This window comes from Durio zibethinus, chromosome 28, assembly GCF_047325235.1.
Source record: "Durio zibethinus cultivar Kanyao isolate XHJ-2024 chromosome 28, ASM4732523v1, whole genome shotgun sequence".
In the NCBI taxonomy this organism is placed as follows: domain Eukaryota; kingdom Viridiplantae; phylum Streptophyta; class Magnoliopsida; order Malvales; family Malvaceae; genus Durio; species Durio zibethinus.
The window spans coordinates 6803348-6815098 of record NC_143189.1 but is presented as its reverse complement, the minus strand read 5'-3'; the positions used below and the strand labels follow the sequence as shown (position 1 = coordinate 6815098).

The following is an 11751-nucleotide window of genomic DNA, read 5'->3' as shown; positions in this document are numbered from 1 at the left end:
AAAGGTTTTCAGCTCTAAATCAAGAGCATACCTTTTAATCTTCTGTTTGGACTTTGGTGAATCTGGAATGTCAGGTTCATGGGATGGGAATATGCTCAAAGATATTACAAAAAGGAAACAATTGGTAATGTTGATATTCATTCTCCCACGAAAAAATTGATATGGAAGTTGACATTTCGCTGGCTAACTGTAAAAATGAAGGAAACCAAATGTTAAAACTTTCTATTTTTCTTTGCTTCTTTAGTTTGCCCCCAAAAGTATATCTGATTAGAAAAGGAGTAAAATTTTTCTATTGCCAACTTTGCGAACAGGTAACCCTCCTTGTCTCCTTTTATTTATCAATATAGATTAAAAATGTAAAGCAGAAAAAATTAACAATAGCAAAATAATCTTTTTTTTTTATATTTAAAATTATCAAAATTTAAATTTTAATATTTTATTAATAAATTACGTATTTGGTAAAATAGTTTTGTTTTAATTATTTTTTGATAAAATTCAAATGATGATTCTAATTTATCATTTATTTTTCAATAAATTCAATTTTATTATTTTATTATTTGATTTAATTTAAAACTTCAGGAGTATAGGAATGTTTTGCAAAAATTAACAAATTTTTTAGTATGTCATTTAGTAATTGAAAAGGACATCCGAGGTGAAAGATCTGAATTCCAACCCTCCCCCCTCCCCCCCTCACCCCTTCTCCACGCTGAGTTGATTTAGACAGACCAACAATTTTGAAAAAAAAAAAAATAAATTTTCTAATTTGTAACTAAATAAAAATAAGTCATATTTATTTCCACGTGTCAAACAGCAAAAGCAGTTTCAGAAATGAAACATCTGGCACCTCTTCCCTCCCTCCGTACGCACAGGTGTTCGTCTCCTAGCTTCCAACCACAACAACAACAACAATGCTTGCCTTCTCAGTTCTCTCTTTCTTCAAAATTAAAAAAAAAAAATTAAAATCATAAGCACCAGATGCGCACGTTAGCATTGAGAACTGGGTCGTTTTTATTTTTTATTTTTTGTTTTTGAAGATTTCTTCGAAAAATGCGTAGATTTCCTTGTCTTCAGTTGAAAAACCTGACGATTACGAATTCTGACACTTTTCCAGAAAGGATAAAAAAAAAAAAAAAAAGGAAAAAAGAGGGAGTGACAGTGCGTGTGTTAGCAACAATCACCAGTCACCTTTCTTCCAGGCTCATTTTAGCCACCTGTCTGTTTCCTTTGTTTTTGTTTTCCTGTCGTTTCGCCATTTCTGATTTCTCTCTTATTACCTCTCATTTCAAGCTCTTTTATCTTAATTAATTCTAGAATCGCCATTATCGAGCATTTTCAAAGCTCATGCTCTCATTTTCTAATTACAGGTATTTAGTACTTCCTTATACGACGTCCCGTTTCTCTATATATACACCCATGCTTCTCTCTCTTTAAATTCTCTGCTTTTTGGAACTAAAAAATAGTTTGCTTGCCACTTTTCTTCTTCGTCTTCTTCTTCTTCTCCTTGAACCCGATTGTTTCTTTCAATGCTGAACCCAAAAAATGGTGAGTTCTTGAAGTTTTGATCTTTCAAAAACGCTGTCGTTCTTCAGCTAAAACCACTTCTGTTCTTTCTCTTGATCCTTCAAAACGAGTAACGCTTCCGTAGATTTATCTTTTTTATTTCAGGCAAACTGTTCAATGCAACAGATTTATAGTCAAATAATATGTTTTAATTTCTGATTTCTGTTAATCTCTCTATGCAGTCCTTTGGCTTACATTATTACACGATTAAATAATAAATTCGGATGAATTAATTTGATTAATTAATATATAATTTTTCTTTGATTTGATTTTGCAGTTGACAGCAGAAAGTTTTGTACATAGTTCTGGGAAGGGTGTTTATAATAACGTGGCAATGCGGGGACGATACGTCGATGCCAATTCCATATACAAGCGTAGTACCAGAGACAATATTATCAATGCCTATGACAAAGAACAAGGTTCAGGTATTCTTCATCTTACTTCATTCTTTTTATTATTATTATTATTATTATTATTATTATTATTATTATTATTTCCTTAATGGGTATTAAAAAAGGTTAATTTTGGTTGATGTCATGAATTTATTTATGAGGCATGTAAACAAAGGTTTTTTATTATTAATTTATCTTTTGATTTGGGGGGCTGAAGATAATAAAATGGTTAGCAGTGAGGAAGCAATTTATAACCATTTAAAAAAATACAAGTTGTGTGAAGTTGAAAGCTTTGTTTTTGCTTTGTTTTGTGCTTTTTTATTTATGGGTTTTAGTACCTCATTGCTTGCATGCGTTTTGCTCCAAATTTGGAATGGCTTGAAATCCTCTTTTTAACCCATAAATTTATATTTTATAAGCATTTTGTGAATAAAAGTTGTCTTTATTAGTTTCAATAGTACAAAGTACTGACAGTTTGCTGATTCTTTATGTGGTTTTTAAGTACGTTTGCTGAATGGAGTGGGCAAAGATATTGGAAACCCTTCTTGGAAGAGATCATTCCCGCATATACTCGTGGCAACCTTGTCTTCCTTCTTATTTGGTTACCATCTAGGGTGTGTTCCTTTCGGGAATTACTTTCTTTTTCTTTTTTGTATTTCTGTAAATTCTGGAGATAATATATTCTTAATGCTTGCTATTGATAATGCAGAGTGGTTAATGAAACGCTCGAAAGTATTTCACATGACCTTGGTTTTCATGGGAATACCATGGCCGAAGGTACTGGTGCGATGAACTGTTGTTCTTGTCTTATTTCAGTAATTTCTCTTAATGTTGTCTTTTGTTGAAATCTAGGTCTGGTTGTAAGCACATGTTTAGGGGGTGCCTTTGTTGGATCTCTGTTCAGTGGTTTGATTGCAGATAGGGTTGGGCGTCGGAGGGCATTCCAGCTATGTGCTTTATCTATGATAATTGGATCTTCAATGAGGTAATTGCAATATTTTTTCATCTACTATCGTTTTGCTTAAATGCTTTTCTATGATGGGGTCCCTGAGCAATTTTGTTGAGAGATATTGAGTCCCTCCTGCCTTTTTCTTTTAGTTCTCATAAAGCAAATTAAATTATATAGAATAAGTTAGAGGTTTTCTTTGGCATCATGCTTGCAGTCTAGTAAATTGATAATCTTAATAAAGTTCCACATTTTGCATACTTATATAATTCCAAAAATAATCTTGCAGTGCAACAGCAAAAAACCTTTGGGGCATGCTTCTAGGGAGGTTATTTGTTGGGACTGGGATGGGTATTGGTCCACCTGTTGCAGCTCTTTATGTGACAGAGGTATCTAAAAGATGATTAATATACTATTTTTCTGTGATATTGTAGGTCTTCTTCTCTTCTTTCCCTTTTTTAACGTAGTAATTTGATCCATGCACAGGTTTCTCCAGCTTATGTAAGAGGTACATATGGAAGCTGCACTCAAATTGCCACATGCCTGGGATTGATGGGTGCTCTATTTATTGGATTCCCTGCTAAGGAAACTGAGGGTTGGTAAGAAATGCTGAATGGATTACTAGTAGCTTTGAAAATGATAATTACCAAAATGGTTGTTTTAATCGGTTGTTTATGGTTATTTGAAGCAAATTTTATAACGGCACCACCATCAGAACAACATATTTTAACGACTTAGGATTTTGCTTTGCTGACACATAAATTGTTAATATTTCATAACTTGATGATGTTCACAGGTGGCGTATTTGCTTCTGGGCATCTGCTGTTCCTGCTACTATACTTGCTCTTTTTATGGAGTTTTCTGCCGAGAGTCCCCATTGGCTTTTCAAGGTCATTTTCTCTCCCTTCATATTCAGTAATAATAATTTTACTTCCTCTACATGTTCACTATTTGTTAAGTTTCATCTTGCCCTAATAAAATTTATATCCGGGTAGAGAGATGCAAATGTTATTAAAAATTACACAAAAGAAAAAGAAAATTCAAATTATGTTCACTATTGTTAAATTCTCTGGAACTGTGAGCGGTTAGCTTTACTCATAATGATGCATTAGCACTATCACTTAGATATTCAAGTAAGATCTTATAAGCATCTATGATGCAAGTGCTCTAGGTGTTGAGACAGGACAATGGAATCATTATATTGTTTTAAACAGACTCTTTTGAGGCTGAAATTTTATTGTGATTGACTATAGGAGAATATGACATACTAATAGGGAAAGCTAAGTTCATTTCTGACTTGTGGATTATGCTGATTGCCACTATATCCTAACATCATCTCTTCTTAGGAATCTCACCTATTTTTCCCAATATATGCTTGTTACTCCTTTATCTATTAAGCAAAAAAAAAAAAAAAAAAAAAGATATTAGCAGTTTGATATCCTTTCTCTTTGTTTATCTTCAAGTAACCTTTTCTCAGTAGACTAGACTCTTATAAGCTTTATAAACATTCTTCAGAGAGGAAGAGGTGCTGAAGCTGAAGCTGAGTTTGAGAAACTTTTGGGAGGACCTTATGTCAAAGGTGAAATGGCTGAATTGTCAAAGTCAGAGAGAGGGGATGAGGCAGATACAGTCAAGTTCTTAGAGCTACTTTATGGCCATCATCATAAAGGTGAACGTGCTAATAATTTTCAGTAAGATTTGTAAGTCATAGTATCTATACTTTTCTTTCTAAATGATTACTTGTCAACTTCCCCATTTGCAGTTGTTTTCATTGGGTCTACCCTTTTTGCTTTACAACAGCTCTCTGGTATAAATGCTGTTTTCTATTTCTCATCGACTGTCTTTAAAAGTGCTGGCAAACATTTGTGTGGGAATTGCCAATTTGTTAGGTATAAATGTCTACATTAACAAGTATCCGACTTGTGCATCATGGTGGAGTGTTTCTTTAATTGTGCTGTTTATACATCTTCAGGATCATTTGTTGCATTGTTTTTTATGGATAAACTGGGAAGGAAGGTACTTCTCATTGGAAGTTTTTCAGGCATGGTAAGGAAGAAAACGTTTTGCTGGTCTTTTACTGTTTGGTGCATGCTAGCAGTACATATATGGTAATAAATCGTGATATGATTATGTTCTGTAGCTGTGTATGGTGTTTATAATTTGGCATCTAATTGTTGAATTTGGAATTTCTGGACCAGGATGGTTACATAGCATAGTAGATAAATAATATCTTACATGAGAAAGTACGAGACATATGTGGACTTGGTTGGACCTTCAAAATCCATATCCTTTCTGGCAATTTAGAAGAGCAGTTAGTTATTGTTCTGCTACATTACCTGATACTATAGACTAGGTTAAAGCTGCTTGCTGTTGCCATTGACGAGAGGATAAGAACTTACAAATTCAGAAAATATAGGTGCATTGCTAGAGTATGAGATTCCTAGAGGATATTTGTATAGCTGATTGTGCTAATATTGTGGTATAAATTTTCTGTTTGTTAGACTTGAGTCTAACAATTTTCAGATTGTGCTGATGTTGTGGAACTTATTTTCTGACTGTTAGACTTGAACCTAACAATTTGTATCATGTTTAATACAATTTTGACACTTTATTCGATCTTTGTTTATGCTCTCGTGTTTCAGGTAGTGGCAATGGGTCTTCAGGCAACTTCAGCTAGTTCCTTAGTCTCGAGCAGCAATGAAGTTTATCCCTCTGTTGGAGGCATGCTGTTGTAAGTTGTTAATCCTTTGAACATCAAGATGTTTCTTTCTAGAGTGGAGATAAGCTTATTAAACCCTTCAGGCTTAGTGTCACTTTGGATATTTAAAATTTCCTCTTCATTCATCATGAGATGATGGATATCTGGCTATTGAATGCATTACAAGTTGCCACCTCAAAAAAATGCATCTTAGGGCATGAATGGGATATGTGTCGTATAAGCTGCTTAATGTAATTTTTTCTAATTCAGTGAGGTGCCATAGACCGTGTCTAAGGTGACTTTATTACTGACTTTTATGAAGGCTATTAAAAAAATCTATATTTAGCAACTTCATTTTGTTGTGTGGCATTCTCCTAACACAAACTTGATGATGTGATAATGCAGGTTTGTCTTGACCTTTGCGTCTGGTGCTGGACCAGTCCCTGGTCTCCTCCTATCAGAAATGTTTCCCGGTCGGATTACGGCAAAGGCAATGTCAGTTTGCATGGCTGTCCATTGGGTAACTAGTTTTAACTCCTCTTCATCTTAACATCTTGGTGCTAGACGGGGGGTTTTATTTCTTTGCTTATTTTCTTCAAGTTAATCAAGTTAAATTGCGTGAATAGATTGTTAGGGTACCTCAATCTATTGTGGTTTTTTTTTTTTTTTTTTTTTTTTGTAGTTTTTGTGAAAAGTAGTGCTTGTTGGTTATATAGTGGAAGCATTATATTAAATCTAGAGGTCTCCTTGGATAGTTTGCTAATATTCTCCTAGTAGAGAAGCTTTTGTGATTTTGGTGGTGGGCTTTTTTCTTTGTTTTGACTCCTAAATGTGCAGACAAGCGTACACGATTGTTGCAAATGAAATTAGGTGAACAGGCACTTGACCCTTGGGCAATCTCTCTCTTTTGTTTGTCCTGTTTTCCTTTTCTTTAACTTTGTGAACCTCCCGTGACTTTGGTTTTTGTAACAGGTGATAAATTTCTGTGTTGGTCTGTTGTTCTTGTGGTTACTGGAGCAGATTGGACCATTTGTCCTGAATACAATTTTTGCCACCTTTTGTTTGCTAGCAGTAATTTTCGTGAAGAAAAATGTGTTGGAAACTAAAGGAAAATCACTTCAAGAGATTGAAATTGCACTTCTTCCACCAGAATAGAGGTATATCAGTTTCATCTCATTCTCTGAACCATGTGAACATAGTATATTAAAGCAAATATTTAGCTATCTGAACTTTAGTTTAAATTAGTTTGTTGAGTACAGTTCTGGGATGGGAAGAAACTGGGAGTCACAGTCAATTGGGTTGTCTAGTTGCCTGCTTTAAGATTGGGGAAGAAACTTGGAAATGTGAAAAGGGTAAAATACTAAAAAAGCCCAAAACTCAAGGAGACAAAAGGCAATACTTCATTTTTCAAGTTGTTGAGTTGAGCCATCAAAATCAAAGGTGATTTTACTGGGGGAGTACAAGTATAATTGGAGTCTGGAAAAAAATAGCACCAATTATCTGGCAGCATGTTTTATCTTGTCATAGTACCATTCCATATAGGAATTTAAATGAATCGAACGTAAAATAATAAATACGTGTTTGTGATTTGTTCAAATATTTTAAAGTTTATTTGGGTTCAGTTTATGTTCAATAATAAAATTGTATATTACATTCAAATTTGGTTCGTTTAAATAGTAAAATATTTAAAATTAATTTATGTTTAATTCATTTAATTTAAATAAATTTATTTATAAATATTAAACGAATATGTTTATAAATATATATATAAATAAATATGTTTATAAATAATAAATAAATATATTTATGATCAATAAATAAGTCATAACCAAACTTGTAATAGGGTTTCAGCTAAAGATTAAAAGTAAATATATAACATTGTTATTATTATATTATTGTTCCGAATAATAAATGAACAATAATATTTAATGAGTTTTAAATTATCATTAGATGAGTTTTTTCGTTAACATAAACAATTTAAACATATTTTTGTTTGTGTTGGATTATTTTATAAATAAAAATAAATCAACAAAAAAAATCAAATATATTTACGATGTGATTCGGAAAAAACAGGCTTTGGGCACTGGGACATGCTGACAAACGGATGCAGGAGCAAGGTCCTCGGGTTGGGCTTCCTACACAACTCATTACGAACGAGACAAAAAAAAAAAAAAAAAAAAAATATAGATTAAACATTAAACATATAAAAATAGGAAAGGCAATTCTCTAAACTATAATAAAATATTCAGTATAATAGATGAATTTTAAACATTTTTATTATAGTATATTAATTATAAATTTATTAATTAATATAATATTTTTATAGATTTATTTGTTTTTCATATATTTTGGAGTTAATTACCTTAAAAATAAAAAAATAAATAATATATTAATTAATAGATTCATAATTCATACATTATTAAAATTTTAAAGTTCAAATATTATATTTAATATTTTAATATAATTTAGAAACCATTTATAACATTAACCCAAAATAAAAAAATTGAATTAAACCATCAACTAAATAAGCAAACTAAAAAAACGGGTTTTTCTTTAAAAAGATATTTAAAAAAAAAAAAACTCTCCAATACCCTCGAAGTAAGTCATTTTTGACACATAGATTCAAGGAGACAAAAGGCAATACTCAATCAAAAAATTGGTCTAGTAATGGTAAACTGAAAACATCATTAACGTTTAATCATAGTTTAAAACAAGTTTAAGTTTTATTAAACAAAATATAACTTTTCCAAAATAAATTAAAGTTTTTAGCAAATACTAGAAATAATGAAATTTATAGCCAATAGAAGGATTGAAAACAAAAATATTTCAAAGAAAAACATTAGTTTTGCCAATGCATTTTATTCCTCAACTAACTATATACATATAGATTGTATATGTTTATAGTACAAAAACTGTAAGAACTAAATGTAATAAAACTATATTCGCTGAGATTATTTTTTATTTTTAAATCATATTTTAAATATGAAAGAATTAGATACATGTTTCGTTGTGGAATTATTTTTTATTTTTTAAAAATTATGTTTTAAATATAAAAGAAGTAAAATTTTTATATCAAGTTTTAATAGATGATAACATAAAGAAAAATATAAGTGTAATTATTTTTTAATATAAATTATAACTTAATTATATATAAATATATTTTTTTATTAAATTAAGGTATTGAATAATATTTTTATTAATATAATATATAAATATAAATTAAATAAATAATTAAAAATATATTTTTATATATCTTAAGGAGGGTCGAAGCAAAGTAACCTAAATCCGAATCCGATTTGATCCAATTATTTAAAAAGATAAAATTTAATACAATTGTTATTAGAGATGTGAATAGATAAAGTATGAGAGGGTAGAGCATTCCCCATTCCTATTCTTTGATTTCTATATTATATCATTTTTCATATTTATATTTATTGGGTATTTTAAGTTTATTCTTATCTCCATTCTCATGAGTATTTAATAGGTATAAGTAATCTTTATACCCATAACTTTTAAAAAATAAAACCAAAATTTGTTTTTTAACTTTTTTTTAATTTTTTGTCTTATATATTTAGGTAATTTTTTTATAAATAAATATTAATATATATATTTTTAATAAAAATATATTAATTTTAATTAATCTAAAAAATAATTTATATTATTTAATAAAAAAATCTATTTACTAAATATATATACAAATATATGTAAAGTATAGGTATAGGATGAATCTTATATTACACATCCCCATTATTGTACCCAATGAAAATTTAAAATTATATCTATTTATATTTTCATATCCATAATATAATATCTATCTCTATCTCAATTAGAGTAAAAAATTAGGTTTTTCATTGAGTATTGATAAAATTGACATCCTTAATTATTATTTTTTAAAAAAATCTTATAGAGTTGTTTTGTTATTCTTATTGTCATTATTTTTTTCTTACATAATTTATCTTAAAAATAAAAAAAAAACAAATAAGTTAAATGAAAAAATTAAAAAAATGAAAAATCTAATAAAAATAAAGTAGAAAAACAAATAAAACAAAAAAAATAAAAACATTTAAAAAATAACAAAAATACCACGTGAACACCCACAACTCTGATATCTTTATAACTTTTATAATTTTTATTATATGAATTAGAATACTGTTATTTTTCAAGTCATATTATAGGTTTAAATTAATTATTATATTTTTGTGAATTTACTATTCACTTTCGAATTGACAACTATTAATTTTGAGATTTGAATATTGAGCGTTAAGATTTTCCCCTCTTAACTCTCTTTGTTTCGTAATTATTTTAACTTATTTCACACCTATTTTATTCCTAATTATTCGCTTTTGAATTTGTTTTTAGACATTTTTAGATAACATTTGATATCTTTTGTAAGGTTATCATAATAATGAAATTATAAAAGTGATTTTATTATTAAGATAATTTAATAATTTTATTATTAAAGTGATCTTAATGCTCATGTTTTGAAATCATTTTATTTGGTTAAAAATAATTAATTCTTAAAAATTCAAGATCATTGTGTTTGGTATTACAAAAATTTAAATATTATTTTATTTAAAAGTATGAAAATAATCATGCATATTATAATAATTACATAAATTAATAATTTTAAGGTTGTTTAAAGAAAATAATTTGTAAAATATTAATAATATTATTTATTTTATAATAAAATGTAATTAAATTATTAAATTAATAAATATATTTATTGATAGGTAAATTGATTTTATAATATACATTATGTAAAAAATATTTGAATTAAAAAATAAAATCTATCTATTAAATTCATAATGAAAGAAAAACCAAAAAAATTATATTATATAAAAATATTTAAAAAAAAATACGTTAATTAGTTTTAAACTTTTTACAATGAATATTAATTTAAAAATATAAAATAATTATAATTTTAAGATGCAATGAGTTTTTAATTTATATATTAAATAGATAAAATTGATGATTGTTTGAGTTTTTAATTTATATATTAAATAGATAAAATTGATGATTGTTAATTTTACTTATCATTTTATCTTAATAATAAAAGTTTTTTGCTCTTTTTATATAAAAATTAGATTGCTATCCAAGTCGATGATATAATTACTTGCAATATAAAATCATCGGACACATTTGGCATGGTGCTAGAACCCTGTTCAGAGATGTTTTTGTCGGTATTGATCCAGATTTGGATGCTCAAGTGGAATTTGGAGCATTCCAAAAACTTGGAGATCCAACTACAAGAAGACAAGCAGTCTGATGCAAGATTGCTTTGTTATTTTTTGCTTCTATTGTGAGTGTTTATCAAATAAAGCGATCTAATTATCATGTATAAATTATTCTGATTTTTAAAATAATTATCTTATAACAAACATTACCTTAATGAAAATTTTTTAATTTCATCAAAGAAATTAAAAGATTGACGATGTTTTATTTACTTTTAATTAATTTTATTTTTTAAATATATCCAAAGGTATATAATTCTACTAATTTAATTTATGAAATTTAAAAATTCTAGTAACAAATAATTTTTAAAAACTCTACCTTACAAATAATTTCTCATTCATCATTATTTAACTTTTAAAAATTAAGAAATTTCATTTTGTGTTAAAATTTTAATTTTTTTTTATAAAAATGATGTATGATGATAAAAATAAAAAATAAAAAATCGTAAAATAGTTTTAAAATAGTATCAGAAAAGGTTTTTAAAAAAATCACCATATTTGCTAAATCAGTAATTAACATGCACATGCCAGCTTATACTTTTTTCTATTTTTTTGATTGTCACGTCCTTGTTAAACAAAACTTAAATGAAACTTTTTAAATGAAGTTTATAAAATTTTTTCTTAAAAATAATTTAATAAAAATTTTAATAAAAAATTTAAATTAATAATTAATAAATTTTAATATAAAAATCAATAATATAAAAAAAATTATTTATAATTTAAATTTAATCGATATTTATTTAACGATAAAATTTTATCAATATTTTTATTAAAAATATCTATCTTAAATTATATATAAAAATTTATTCAAATTTTATACACTTAATTTATATAATAAAAAATTTTAATCTATCAATTTTTATTTTTTTATTATTTTTTTGAATTTTTAATAAAAAACTTAACAAATTTCACAAAAAAAACCTT

The 11751-nt window shown here is 27.6% G+C and overlaps 1 pseudogene across 1 annotated transcript; it reads left to right on the top strand.

Annotated features, from left to right (window-relative positions):
- The first annotated feature begins 895 nt into the window (after positions 1–895).
- LOC111280781 (putative plastidic glucose transporter 3) lies at positions 896–7217 on the top strand (annotated as a pseudogene). Its single transcript, XR_016335098.1, has 14 exons — positions 896–1364; positions 1838–1985; positions 2455–2566; positions 2662–2729; positions 2805–2937; positions 3188–3287; positions 3385–3497; positions 3695–3788; positions 4414–4567; positions 4661–4787; positions 4871–4944; positions 5541–5629; positions 6002–6116; positions 6569–7217. The product of XR_016335098.1 is annotated as a putative plastidic glucose transporter 3 (transcript).
- Positions 7218–11751: the final 4534 nt, after the last annotated feature.